The sequence below is a fragment of the Aricia agestis genome, chromosome Z, assembly GCF_905147365.1.
Source record: "Aricia agestis chromosome Z, ilAriAges1.1, whole genome shotgun sequence".
NCBI lineage: Eukaryota > Metazoa > Arthropoda > Insecta > Lepidoptera > Lycaenidae > Aricia > Aricia agestis.
Window position 1 is genome coordinate 42,038,650 of NC_056428.1, and position 15,063 is coordinate 42,053,712.

The 15,063-nt window shown below is 34.7% G+C and overlaps 1 protein-coding gene and 1 long non-coding RNA gene across 3 annotated transcripts in view; both read left to right on the forward strand.

Moving 5' to 3' along the window:
- LOC121738669 (ubiquitin-conjugating enzyme E2 G2) overlaps positions 1-15,063 on the forward strand; it is a 45,860-nt gene that overhangs the window by 10,039 nt on the left and 20,758 nt on the right. The window lies entirely within an intron of this gene.
- On the forward strand, positions 12,203-12,691 carry LOC121738670. Its single transcript, XR_006037320.1, has 2 exons — positions 12,203-12,318; positions 12,618-12,691. It is a non-coding gene; the product is annotated as an uncharacterized LOC121738670 (long non-coding RNA).

Genomic DNA, 15,063 nt, shown 5'->3' on the forward strand with positions numbered 1-15,063 from the left:
CTATACAATAATAATAAATTACAAGACCACAGCAACTAATTTTTCCCCTTGATTGGGCACCAGTCACGTATCTGGCAACCCGATTATCTACGCACACAACAATATTTGTGCATTGTTTTACACACACTACAATATTGAGTTGCCGCATTCAGAAATCTGTCTTTTCTATACAGCGCGGTATTTAGTCGAGCGCGCGCGCGAGACCAATCATTTATCTAAGTTTTTAATGATAAAATTATGAAAAAAAAGAAAACATAGGGACATGCTAACAGTGGCCATAGATATACAGGAAAAAAATCATAACTCTACCGGCATTATCCAGGGAGGAAACAGGGGACAACGTTTGTATGGAAAAACGTCGGTGTGGACTCCTCTCTCTTAAGAGGTAAGGTGCAGTGGCTGTTGCAACTACGTAAAATGGTTTTTTTAAATAATGTTTTTTCTAAAGGAAATGTCATTATTTAAGCATGAAAAAAGTACCGTTTTAAAATTGAGAAAATTTACTTTATACGAATAGATATATCAGTACACAATTTGTAAATTCTGCTCGACAGAAAAAAATCTCAAAGATGACTATTATTAACGCTGTTTTTCATAATTAACCCCCGTGCACCACTTGAATAAAAGTTACACCGTGCACCACGTGGGGTTTGTCAAACCCCAAGACTTATCTGGGCCAGGAATGCATAATTTGTATTAATTTTTTTATTTTATTTCAAATAACTATTTTTTGTCTATTTAATTGTAACAAAAAACGATACTAAGTTAAATATCTGCCATTTTTAATCTTTTACAGCCAAAAATGAAAATTTAGTAATCTTTTACCAAGTAAAACATAGACTCTTCTTTGGGTCAGCTCCTACAATTAAAAAGTTATCTTTTATTTCCCATTCTTCTTAAAATTTTAAAACGAACTTTATAAAGAATACAAATTTAACTTAATATAATTAGTCTACACGATATTCAGGTAAGTTGAAATCAGTACATTTTTTACAATGAAAGTGGGCACGGTATGTGTGAGAAAATGGGTACATTATTGTGCTCACCGTATTTGAGTTTTAAATTTATATTCCTGGTATAATTTGAATACTTCTTTATTGATCTTGATAATCTCTTTGGTGGTCCAGGGGCTATTTTGACGAGAACCTCTCGTCGTATCCATGGATTATATCTTTGCAATTTTCTTAACTCCAGCTACTTAAAGCGTCAATAAAATCACACAATTTGTAAAAAGTTATAAAAGTTTTTGCACGTCTGGGGTTTGTCAGACCCCACGTGGTGCACGGAGGGTTAACTCATTTTATGGCTAAATTACACACTTTCTAGAAAAAAAAACAAAAAGTACCGTTTTAAAATTGAGAAAATTTACTATATACGAATAGATATATCAGTACACAATTTGTAAATTCTGCTCGACAGAAAAAAATCTCAAAGATGACTATTATTAACGCTGTTGATTTCATAATTAACCCCCGTGCACCACTTGAATAAAAGTTACACCGTGCACCACGTGGGGTTTGTCAAACCCCAAGACTTATCTGGGCCAGGAATGCATAATTTGTATAAATTTTTTTATTTTATTTCAAATAACTATTTTTTGTCTATTTAATTGTAACAAAAAACGATACTAAGTTAAATATCTGCCATTTTTAATCTTTTACAGCCAAAAATGAAAATTTAGTAATCTTTTACCAAGTAAAACATAGACTCTTCTTTGGGTCAGCTCCTACAATTAAAAAGTTATCTTTTATTTCCCATTCTTCTTAAAATTTTAAAACGAACTTTATAAAGAATACAAATTTAACTTAATATAATTAGTCTACACGATATTCAGGTAAGTTGAAATCAGTACATTTTTTACAATGAAAGTGGGCACGGTATGTGTGAGAAAATGGGTACATTATTGTGCTCACCGTATTTGAGTTTTAAATTTATATTCCTGGTATAATTTGAATACTTCTTTATTGATCTTGATAATCTCTTTGGTAGTCCAGGGGCTATTTTGCCATAAAATTCGTGAAAGCGCTTATGAGAACCTCTCGTCGTATCCATGGATTATATCTTTGCAATTTTCTTAACTCCAGCTACTTAAAGTGTCAATAAAATCACACAATTTGTAAAAAGTTATAAAAGTTTTTGCACGTCTGGGGTTTGTCAGACCCCACGTGGTGCATGGAGGGTTAACTCATTTTATGGCTAAATTACACACTTTCTAGAAAAAAAACAAAAAATGTACTACATTTGTCATTATATAACCTAAACTATTTGATATATTTGATTTGTGTAATACTAAAAACAAAAGGTTTTTAGGGTTCCGTACCTCAAAAGGAAAAAACGGAACCCTTATAGGATCACTTTGTTGTCCGTCTGTCCGTCCGTCCGTCTGTCAAGACCCTTTTTCTCAGGAACGCGTGGAGGTATGAAGCTGAAATTTATATCAATTACTCAAGTCTACTGTCCCTTGAAGCTGTGAAAAAATCAAACTTCTAAGCCAACGCAATCAAAAGATACAGCCGTTTATGCCGCAAATTTTCGACACTTGCAAGGGAATCAAAACCTACAGGGTGCTTCCCGTGAACTCAGAATCTTGAAATTTGGTACGAAGCAACGTCTTATAGCATAGATAAAGGAAAAATTACGAAAACCATAAATTTTTAGTTACATCACATAATATATTTTTTTTTAATAATTTTAAACTTACTACCCATTTCCTCATAAACGCGTAGAGGTATTAAATTGAAATTCATACCAAATACTCAAGTCTATAATACCTTTAAGCTGTAACAAAATCAAACTTCTATGTCAACGCAATCAAAAGAAACAGCAATTTAAGCTGCATATTTTGAAACTCGCAAGTACTCGCAAGGGAATCAAAACCTAAAGGGTACTTCCAGTCGACCTAGAATCTTGAAATTTGGCATGAAGCAACGTTTTATAGCACACATAAAGGAAAAATTCCGAAAACCTTAAATTTTTAGTTACATTACAAAATATATATTTTTTAATAAATATAAACTTATTACTTTTTTCCTCATGAACGCGTAGAGCTATCAAGTTGAAATTCATATCAAATACTTAGATCTAATTGCCTTTAACCCGTGAAAAAAAAAAAAATTCTAAGTCAACGCAAAAACGCAAAACGCAAAAGTACAACCATTGATACCGCATATTTTGAAACTCGCAACTACACGCAAGGGAATTAAAACCTAAAGACCACTTCCCGTTGACATAGAATCTCGAAATTTGGTAAGAAGCAATAGCTTACAGCACAGGTAACAGAAAAATTCCGAAAAGCTTAAAATTTTAAGTAGTTATACCACCAAAAAAATTGTGATTGTAAACATAATTGTAGTTACAGCAATGACCGCGAGTTATTATACTATTCAATATAGATTTTAGAATGAATCCCCAAAATGGAATTTCCACATATTTTTCATCCATAAACATGTTTCCGTTAATAAACAGTAGCACTACACGAAGTTGTACAACTATTGATAACGTTTTTTCGAACTTCAATGTTCAATGTGGTACTATTCATAACTTTTTCAGTCACCATTTACAGGTCTGGTTCAAATTTAATACTTAATTAATATTTTTGAACCAGATTTCTAAATAGTGACTAAAAAACTTAGTAAATAAATAACTTTAATAAAAGAACTTTCGCAAGTCTGCTGCAAGGCTAGTATAAGTGTTTCAGTTATATTATAGATAAATGATATGTGTTAATATAAAATAAAGGATTACTTAAACGATAAAGAGATCTTTGTCTTAAATTTATGCTCCTCCATCTTTCCCCATTGTAATGTTATGAATTTCATTTTGCAATAAAAATACCATAGTTATGACTCGATTGTCGTAATGAACGAACTTTGTAAACCTTGCAGGTTTGTACGGAACCCTCGGTGCGCGAGTCCGACTCGCACTTGGCCGGTTTTTCTCTTATTTCGCCCATCGGACATCGATGTCTGTTAGTACGAATATCGACGTAAAGGACATTACAATATTACACAAATCAAATATATCAAATAGTTTAGGTTATGTTATGACAAATGTCCAAACTTTTTGTGACTTTTGACAAATGTCAAAAGTCCCTAAATTCTAATTTTAGGGACTACTGGGCCTTAAATCATAAAATAAACCTTCCCTGAACATCCACAAATATTTAAAGACTAAAATTAGCAAAATCGTTTCAGTCATTCTCGAGTTTTGGCGAGACCAAGAAGCTTTAAATATAAGATTCTTGGGCGAGACTAACAAAATTTATAATTCATTTTTAGGGTTCAGTACCCAAAGGGTGAAAACGGGACCCTATTCATGAGACTTCGATGTCTGTCCGTCCGTCTGTCTGTCCGCCTGTCTGTCTGTCCGTCTGTCTGTCCGTCTATCTGTCCGTCTGTCTGTCTGTCTGTCTGTCTGTCTGTCTGTCTGTCCGTCTGTCTGTCTGTCTGTCCGTCTGTCTGTCTCCAGGCTGTATCTCAAGAACCGCTAAATTTTACCGTTCTGAAATTTTCACAGATTGTGTATATGCCGCTATAACAACAAATACTAAAAACAAAATTAAATTAATATTTAAACGTGATTTTTTGGCCTGTTTTGCTCGATATCTATAATGGCAACAGGTAGGCACTTGATATTTTTACAAAGGCCTTAATTATATGTCTACTCCAATATTTAAGAATAATTAAAAAAAAAATAAGAGGGGCTCCCATACAAAAACACAATTTTTGGTATAATATGTTTGCTCTATTAACAGTACGGAATCCTTCGTGCGCGAGTCCGACTCGCACTTGGCCGATTTTTATAGATAGACTAGCGGACCCGGCAAACATTGTTTTGTCATAAAAATTATTTCTAGTAAGTATCAATCCCACCAAAAACATTTTCATGTAAAAATGTGGCCAAGCCACCGATTTTGACTAATGTGTAGAGTTTTTAGATTCTTCTCGTACGGCTGACACATTATAATATTATTATCAAATATTTTGCTGCGCTTTAGGGTAAAATTAAGGTTTTTAGATTTAGGGCTGAGTATGTAAGGTTAGAAATTTGGCTCTACATGAGATCTCACTACTTTTTGATACGACGAACTATAATATTACTAGTCGGCGAATAGTCGGCAAAAAGCGCCGACTAATCGGCTTTTTACTTTTTTGCTATTATTGAAATTACATTAAAGAAAAACCTTGATTATTATTTATAACTAGCTGTTGCCCGCGACTTCGTCCGCGTGGACTTTAGTTTTTTTAGAATCTTAAAAAGTTTATAGTGAGAGAACCGTATATTTTCCGAGATAAAAAGTATCCCTTGTCCTTTCCCGAGACTGAAAGTATTGCCATACCAAATTTCATCAAAATAGATTGAATAGTTTAGGCGATAATCATAAAAGTTTATTGTGCGGGAACCGTACATTTTCCGGGACAAAATTAGTATTCCTTGTCCTTTCTTGGGACCCAAAGTATCTTTAAACCAAATTTCAGCAAAGTGGGTCCAGCCGTTTACGTGTGATGTAGTGACCACGCGAAATTATAACGTTCCGCGCTGCTCGCCCGCGTAAATTAGATATTTCACAGACAAATTAGTCCACAAAAAATAGCCTATGATCCTTCACGTGGTCTACTTTTTGTCTGTGCCAAATAACAGAAAAAATTCTCCAGTAATATAATATATAATAATAATATCTATGGACGCTTCACACCACGTCAGTCTGGCCCCGTGCTAAGTACCTGAAGGTCTTGTGTTACGGGTACCAGACAACGGAAATATATTTAATACTTTTATACTAATACATATATTTAAGATTTTTATAATATGATACACATATTTAATACACACCCAGGAACTTTTTGAAAACTTTTTGTTCCGTCGGCGGGATCCGAACCCGTGACCCCCGCTTGAGCTACCGACAGCCCACCCACTGAGCAACAGAGGTCGTCACGCCAGTAGTTCGATAAAATTTGGTAAAAATCAGTAAGAGCGCTTACAGACGAACGGCACGTGTCGACGACTCGATACGACTCCTTCAAAACAACTCCAATTTTAATGAAATTTTGTATGCACATTCATTATTCCTGAGAAAAGGTTTTTATTTACTTTTTATAACTGGGGGCACGGGAGTGCCCCCGCCAAGATGAGCCAAGCGAAGCGCGCAAGGGCACTACGAGTACCTACCTTTTCTCGAAACGTTTCGTCGTATTTTTGAACCCTCGTAACTTTGGTTTGAATAATGCCAGATAGTTGAAATTTTTAAGTTATAATGACATGGGTATAGTTATTAAAGGGTAGTATTTAATCGAGTGACTGTAAATTACAGTTTTAGGTGTCAACATTACTAAATTTGGGTTATAGAATTACTATTTGAGCGACTGACTGTGAGTGACGAGAAATTAACAGAACAGCGGGGCTAAAATGGTCGCTTTGAAGAATCATGATATGAATCATAATATTATTCATTTTTCTAAAATCGCAAAATGCAACTCTGCTTGCAATTCATTTCTGTATTTTGTACTGATTTGACATTTGTCAATTTGACAGTTTTGACAATTCATTTGCTGAATTGATTGAGAGGAATTGCTAAATGTGACCGTTTTAGGCCCGCAGCAACTCACAAATTATTTATTTGAGTTACTTAAAATTCAAAATGAGCAGCTCCATAATATTTGAGCGACCTAATATCTGTTTGAGTGTAAACATTACGTCCTGCATTTTTTTCAATATTTGGCAAATGTAGTTTTTATACTGAGCGGCGGCGGAGAAGTGTTTCTAATACAAAAACCACTTTAATGAGCAGAGTATAATGAGCTCACATTAAAACAAAAAAAAAATGAATATGAAATAACTATTTGATGAAACACTTTTAATTAGAACAAATTTTTTTTATTACTATCAAGCAAATTTTTTGTGCGTAGCTTCATTTGGATAAGAGGAACAACAATTTTATAATATGTGAAAAAAGTGGTAGGTAACAGAGATAGAATTAATGATTTTATACTTTGATTTGTTGATCCCAAAATATGTATTGTTCTATTTGTAGGAACTGAAATTATATAACGGTAAAAGTTTAGAATCATGCCCAACGATTTAGGGAAGGGGGGAGGAGGGGGAGGTTTTTTTGTTTGGTCTGTGTTTTTTAACTGTGTTTGAATATCGTAGCTATTAAGCTACGATATTCAAACTTTACTTTAGATTTTATAGGTGTCCAAAAACCCAGAATTTGGTCACTGACTCACCGATCATCAAAACTGTTATGGTACTTCCTGAAGTCTTAGAAAGCTGAAATTTGGTATGTAACAATATTAGTACTGAAACAACAAAAAAATATCAAACCCAAGTTAACCTATATCCGTACCATTTTAGAGCAAAATTAGGCAAAAATGTGTGTTTTTTGTATGGGTATGGGTTCCTTAATTTATTATTTTATTTTAATATTATTATTAAATATTAAAGTAGATATATAACTAAGGACTTTTAAAAAAATTCAAGTACCTACCTGTTGCCATTATTGATATAGAGCAAATAAGGCCAAAAAATCACGTTTGTTGTATGGGAGCCCCCTTAAATATTAATTTTATTTTGTTTTTAATATTTTTATATCTATAATCTGTGAAAATTTCAACTCTCTAGTTGTTACCGTTCTTGTCTGTCCCATTTAAGTTTGGTATCGTGCTTAGCTTGGCTCGCCCGCATGTACCCTTTTGCGATTCCTGGATTTTCTTCCAAGAATCTCAACATTTATATTTTATAGGTTTTTTTTTTATGAAAGAAGGGGACAAACGAGCAAACGGGTCACCTGATGGAAAGCAACTTCCGTCGCCCATGGACACTCGCAGCATCAGAAGAGCTGCAGGTGCGTTGCCGGCCTTTTAAGAGGGAATAGGGTAATAGGGGAGGGTAGGATAGGGTAGGATAGGTAATAGGGATGGGAAGGGAAGGGAATAGGGGAGGATAGGGAAGGGAATTGGGCCTCCGGTAAACTCACTCACTCGGCGAGACACAGCGCAAGCGCTGTTTCACGCCGGTTTTCTGTGAGAACGTGGTATTTCTTCGGTCGAGCCGGCCCATTCGTGCCGAAGCATGGCTCTCCTACGTATAAATAAGTAAGGTGCGTCGGTCGGACCATATGAATGTATGTAGGTACATACACCAAAACAACATTTTTTACAATTTTTGTCTGTATGTCTGTCTGTCTGTCTGTCTGTTTGTTCTGGCTAATCTCTGAAATGGCTGGAGCTATTTTGCCGGGACTTTTTTTTGGTAGATAGCTGATGTAGACAGTAAGGTGTAACTTAGGCTACTTTTTAACCGACTTCCAAAAAGGAGGAGGTTATATTTTACTTTTTTCATATTTGTTAGCGGACTATCCATCTTTGTTATTATACTATGTTGACGCGAACGAAGTCGCGGGCAACAGCTAGTATTTCATATTTTTTGTAACCTTCTAATAATTTTAAATAACAATACAACGTTGCCATAACGACGTTGACAAGATGCCATGGCAACATCTCGATTTTGATACGATTTTGTTCCGGAATTCCTACGCGTTACAATCACATCAAAAACGAAATCGAAATCAGACTCGTATCAAATTGATATCACTTTCGGGAGTAAGGCACCTGATTCGTATCAAGTTGATATCAGTTTCGGGAGTAAGACACCAGCTTACAAAAAGAACTTAATATACGTCGGGCTTTGAACTTAATATACCGTAACTAATGATAAATGGCCAGGCCACCGATTTTGACTAATGTGTAAAGTTTTTAGATTCTCCTCATGCGGCTGACACGTTATATTATTATCAAATATTTTGCCGCGCTTTAGTGTGAAATTAAGGTTTTTAGATTAAGGGCTGAGTAATGAGTATGTAAGGTTAGAAACTTGGCTCTACATGAGATGTTTTTGGTGGGATTATTTATTCAACGAATGCACTTATCAATATAAAATGTAGCCTGTAGCCGATTCTCAGACTCACTGAATATGCATATAAAATTTGATAAAAATCAGTGAAGCCGTTTCGGAGGAGTACGGTAACTAACATTGTGACACGAGAATTTTATATATATGACTAGCTGTCCCGGCAAACGTTGTTTTCCTATATAAAGTATTTCGCCCATACTATTTTATTAAAGTGACTAAATAAGTATGGCTACGACCATCGCGGCTATCCCGTCGCACAAACAATGGTGGCTGTCATTCTCTAGTTGTAATAATTTGCTATTATTTATTGAACAAATGCACTTATCTATATAAAAAGTACCCAGTAGCCGATTCTCAGACCTACTGAATATGCATATAAAAGGGGTACGAAGATTTTGGCCGACCTACTTTCGCTAAATGTGTTTTTTCGCGTTCACGAATATTTTTTTCAGAAATGGATAGCTAACATCAATACAAACAAAAAATAATCTTAGACAAAACCACGTAAAGAGTCACATTTCGAAGATATGAGCTGCTAAAGTTTTACCAATTTAAGATTTGGCAGCTTTGGCAGCGCAAATCTTGGAAATGTGACACGCCGTTTTCGAGTTTTAGCGCGACTAACACATTTGAAAATCCATTTTTATATATAAGATTAGCTGTTGCCCGCGACTTCGTCCGCGTGGACTTTAGTTTATAGTTGTTCCCGTACATCGATTGAGTCGTTTACGCGCAAATCAGAAAAGTATATTGTGTGGGAACCGGACATTTTTCCGTGACAAAAAACATTCCTTGTCCCAGATTCAAAATCGTATCTCCAATCTCCATGATAAACATCAAAACACATTAAATAGTTTAGGCGAGAATCTTAAAAGTTAATTATGCGGGAACCGTATATTTTCTGGGATAAAAAGTATCCCTTGTCCTTTCCCTGGACTGAACGTATTGCCATACCAAATTTCATCAAAATAGATTGAATAGTTTAGGCGATAATCATAAAAGTTAATTGTGCGGGAACCGTACATTTTCCGGGAAAAAAATAGTATTCCTTGGCCTTTCCCGAAACTCAATGTATCTCCATACCAAATTCCATCAAAATAGATTGAATTGTTGACGCGCAAATCATAAAAGTATACTTAGTCTGGCCATAAATACTGTCACTAGTAAAAATAAACAAATTCAAATTTAATATACATTTGAATTTGCATTCTGTAATTTTTATATTATGTTTGTTTATTGTGTTTTCTCATTTTGGCGCCAATGTATTTTACAATATTTTGCGATATTGAAATGGAGTGGGGTGATCAAAAGAACTAAATCGCTGTGATTGCATCACACAAAGTAGGTGTGGAGTCCAATGTCATTTTTAAAACTCTCCATACGCTTGGTATTAGTAAAAATATGTTTGTGTACCGGGCCATTAATAAGTACAATGAGACCTCCTCTGCTTGTGGCAGAAAAAGATCTGGCCGACACGCAGTGTTCGTACGAAAAAGGTGGTTAAAGCAGTAAGGGAAAGAATTTGAAAAAAAATCGGTTCGAAAGTAAAAGATTTTATCTCACGAGATAAAGATAGCACCTAGAACCATGTCATGTATTTGAAATGATGACTAAGGACTTTCAGCCTACAAGAGACGTACTGGTTATTTCCTAACTGATAATTTAAAAAAGAAAGGGTGGTAAAATTTAAACTACTACTGAAGCGGTACGCAAAGGGAGGTCACAAAAAATTTTTGTTTACGGATGAGATTTTTTTTACAATTAAGCAACATTTTAACAAACAAAATGGTTTTATTTATGCTTGAAGTTCTAAGGTTCAACATCAAGTTTAATAATCAAGAATGGTCCTTCCAACAAGGCTCGGCGCCGGGTCATAAAGCTCGGGCGGTTTGGTCTTGGTTGGAAACGAACGTTTCGGACTTCATCAGAGCTGAAGACTGGTCGTCGTCTAGTCCCGATCTTAATCCACCGGATTATAATTTTTGGCCGGTTTTGGAGAGTATGGCTTGCTGTAAATGTCGTGATAATTTGGAGTCACTAAAACAATCCATTCGACTGGCAGTGAAGAATTTTCCCATGGAAAGAGTCCGTGTTTCTAATGATAACTGGCCACAATGTTCAAAGGACGTTATTGTAGCCAATGAAGGCCAATTTGAATAATTTTAATATTTTAAATTGTTTTATATTTATGTATTAAACTAATACACTGTAAAAGCAATAAAATTTATTTGCAATAGAAAAAAAAAATATTTTTCTTTGTGTCAGTATTTATGGCAAGACTAGGTATTGTGCAGTAACCTTACATTTTTCCGGGACAAAATGTATCCTATGTTCTTTTCTGGGACTCAAAGTATCTTTATACCAAATTTCAGCAAAATGCGTCCAGCCGTTTACGCGTGATGTCGTGACCACGCGAAATATAACGTTCCGCGCACCTTCGCCCGCGTAAATTAGATATTTCACAGATAAATTAGTCCACAAAAAATAGCCTATGATCCTTCACGTGGTCTACTTCTTATCTGTGCCAAATAACAGAAAAATTGCTCCAGTAGTCCGTGAGATAAGCCCTTTCAAATAATTTCCCCCGTTTTTTTCCACATTTTCCCCTATTTCTTCGCTCCTATTAGTCCTAGCGTGATAAAATATAACCTTTCTCGATATATTGGCTATCTAACACTGAAAGAAATTTTCAAATCAGACCAGTAGTTCCTGAGATTAGCGCTTCAAATAAGCCCTTTCAAATAATTTTCCCCATTCTTTCCACATTTTCCTCTATTTCTTCGTTTCCATTAGTCTTAGGGCCTATTTCACCACTTCCTGATAAGGCTATCCACCAATTAACTTGACAGATCAAGTATGGAGAATCTGTCAAAAAAGTTGTGAATAGCAATATTAGGCACTTTATCAGAAAGTGGTGAAACAGGCCCTTAGCGTAATAAAATATAGCTTCTAGCCTTTACTGATAAATGGGAGGAATAAACAACAAATTGTATCAATATCATCAAACACAATAAAACAAAATTATGATGTGTCCTTATTGCTTTTGAAAACACTTCATAGATATGACGAGACAAAATCGGTCGGCCCAACATAGTAGAGGAGACCGTGGAAGATCGACCTTCACCGATCTGATTACCAGATGAGACGTACTTTTTATCAAATATAATTTATAAACAAATAAGTCTACTAGAATCAAAAATCCTATCAAAAAGTGCTCATGGCTATTTTTAATTAATTATTATGCTTATGTCAAAATTTTGAATTAATTACAATTAAGTAATTAATTCAAAGTTTTGAAAAACAAGACAAGTATGCCACAACATGCCTATATAACAGAAGATCTTTCAAAAGAGAGAATAGAACAAAGAAAATGTCTGCAAAAACAGCTAAAATTAGAACGAGAAAATGGTAACATAGCCTACATTAAAAACAACAAGATTATAATAAAAGAAAAGTCCGAGGCCGAAAAAAGGAAAAGAGATTCTTCAATGTCACCAGTAAACATAAACACACCAACACGTCCCAATCAATATTCGACTGAAATGACAGCACCACCAAAGTTGCACAAAACAGATGCATTTGCCTACATGAGGTCACGGTCCTTTTCAATGTCAGATAAACAAAAATTATAGATTTATGCCGACATCGGAAACGAGAAATCAAAACATAAAAACAGTACAGCAAATTCAACAACAAATATTTTGCAGATCCCAAATACGGCTGTTCACCGAGGGGTAATAGATCACAACCCCTAAAAGCTTGCCAGGACAAAGATAAAGAATGCAAAGACAACAAGTAAAAATAAAAATACAACACTATTACCACACCAGATTTCAGAAAAAAATACATATAACATAAGAAATAAGCAAAAAGTAAATATAGCAACAATCAATGTACGGTCCTTGAAAACCGAAGAAACATTAATGGAATTTGAGAGTGCTCTGGACACATTAAAACGGGATATTATAGGCCTAAGCGATGTGAGAAGAGCAGAGGGAAAAAATTATGGAATATGACAATTACATTTTATACCATATGAACGAAAAAACTGGTTCACTCGGTGTTGGTTTTATAATTAAAAAATGTCTGAAAAATCAGATATTGGAATTACGGGGAATATCAGAAAGAATAGCTATATTGAATATTAAACTGCCCGGACATGTAAAACCCATATCGATAGTCCAAGTTTACGCTCCAACGGAAGCTTAGTTGCATTAAGCGAAACTAAAGATGAATTCTATAATAAACTTAATCAAGTTATGCCAACACTAAATAACACAGTTATTATACTTGGAGATTTTAACAGTCAGATAGGAAAAAGAAAGAGAAACGAAGATGGCGTACTTGGACCTTTTTCGACGGGTAAAAGAAATGACAACGAGCAGCGTAATAAACTTTGCAGTGGAAAACAGGTTAAAAGTTATGAACAGTTATTTCAAAAAAAGATACAGCAAGAAATGGACATGGATATCTCCTGATGGCAAGACCCGCAACGAAATAGACTACATACTTACAAACAAGTCCGCATTGTTCTCAAACATTGACGTTGTAAATCAACTAAACTACAGCACTGACCATCGAATGCTGAGAGGGCAGTTATATGTGAATACACCAAAAAAAAAAGCAAGCGACACATTCAACACAATAAAAAACTTATAATACTACCTCTTCCAAAAACGATTTTGGATTCTCTTAAAGAGAGGTTAAATACTGTAATTAATATTAATAATATCCAAGACAAATACGACGCTTTAGAAACAGATCTAAAAGAAGTAGAAAAGAATATGAAGCTAATTAAAACTACATCAGACAAAATAGGAAATGAAGCCAGAATGCTAATTAGTTACAGAAGAAATTTATTCAAGGACAGACTCAAGAACAAAAAAGAAATAGAAAAAATCAGCAAAGAAATAAATAGACAAATCAGAAAACATAGACAAAATCTAAGGAACAACACAATAAACTGCCACATCGAAAGATCAGGAGTAAGAAAAGCATGGAAAGAACTAAGAGAAAGTAGAACTTGGATAGAGAGCATTAAACATTTTAAGAATAATAAAAAACACACAGGAAGATTGGAAAAATTAAAAGTAGCTACAGAATATTTTCAAGAACTGTACAGTGATGAAGCACCATCAGAAGATTATATCCAAGACAAAGAAAATAAAATTGAACATCAAGATATTCCAATCATAATGAAAGAGGAAGTTATGAAGGCTATTCAAACGCAAAAGAAAGGCAAAGCCCCCGGTGATGATGCTATATCAAATGAACTTTTATTGGGAACATGCGATATATTAGCAGAAATATTAGCGAAATTATTTAATGAAATCCTGCAAACAGAATATTTACCAAGTCAATGGACAACTTCAACTATTATATTATTATACAAAAAAGGAAACAAACACGACATTGCGAACTATATACCAATTAGCCTCATGTCTAACCTTTACAAAATATTTTCCAAAATTCTACTTAATCGAATAACAAAAATACTGGATGAAAACCAGCCAAAAGAGCAAGCGGGATTTCGCAGTGACTTCTCTACAATTGATTTGATTGATTATACAAAAATGTTCCGAGTATAACATCAAATACTACTTTGCTTTTGTTGATTATAATAAGGCATTCGATTCTTTAAAACATTCACAATTATGGGAAGCCTTAAGCACCCAAGGAGTAGAAAGTAAATATATACACATAATGAGAAATATTTATAAGAATATGAAAGCAAGAATACAAACCGAAAAAACAGGTGAGCTTTTCCCTATAGAAAAAGGAGTAAGACAAGGGGATCCACTATCTCCTAAACTCTTTTCAGCAGTTTTGGAAAAAATATTCAGACAACTAGATTGGAACAGATATGGACTTAATATCAATGGAGTACATCTAAATCATCTAAGATTCGCCGACGACTTAATATTGATCACCACAGACCCAGTAAGCTTGCAAGAAATGCTGGAGGAGCTGGTAAAAGCAAGCATGAAGGCCGGGCTCCATTTGAACCCCACAAAGACCAAACTGATGACTAACTCCAACAGAATACCTGTCATAGTAAAAGGTAATCCAATAGAATATGTAGACGAATATACATACCTGGGACAGATAATCTCGCCAGAAGACCTATCATCAAAAGAAGTCAACAACAGGATC